This window comes from Silene latifolia, chromosome 9, assembly GCF_048544455.1.
Source record: "Silene latifolia isolate original U9 population chromosome 9, ASM4854445v1, whole genome shotgun sequence".
Classification (NCBI taxonomy): domain Eukaryota; kingdom Viridiplantae; phylum Streptophyta; class Magnoliopsida; order Caryophyllales; family Caryophyllaceae; genus Silene; species Silene latifolia.
In genome coordinates, this window is record NC_133534.1 from 73,413,026 (window position 1) to 73,413,525 (window position 500).

Sequence of the window (500 nt, forward strand, 5' to 3'; positions counted from 1 at the left end):
AGAGAAATGGGGAGACCATTGCTTAAGTGCAAGAGAGTTAGAACCAATCTTCCAAGGACCACCCCTAAGAACAACATTCATGGCTTCCTCAGAGTCAAACTTGAAGCTAAACCATCCTTTTTTAAATTATTGAACAAGGGGAAGAGGGCCAAAATTCCAATGTTTTTGGGTAAACTCAGAGACAGTTTGCTGTGAGGGTTTAGCCCCAAGAACATTGCCCATAAGGGTAAATTTCCACTTAACAATCTCATCCTGAACCTCATCCAGATGAATATCGATTTCTGAAGAATTGGCACTATCCTCATCAAAGAACAAACTCATACCAATATTCTTATTCTTAGTAACTTCTGCCCAATTTCGACCCGTAGGTTTAGGTTTTGGAACAATAGGTGTAGGAACACCCGCAACTGGCTGAGTAGAAACAGGACTAGACGATACTGAAGTAATAACAGGAACAGTTGAAGGTACATTAATGGCGACCCCTGTTTTCGGAGAATTGG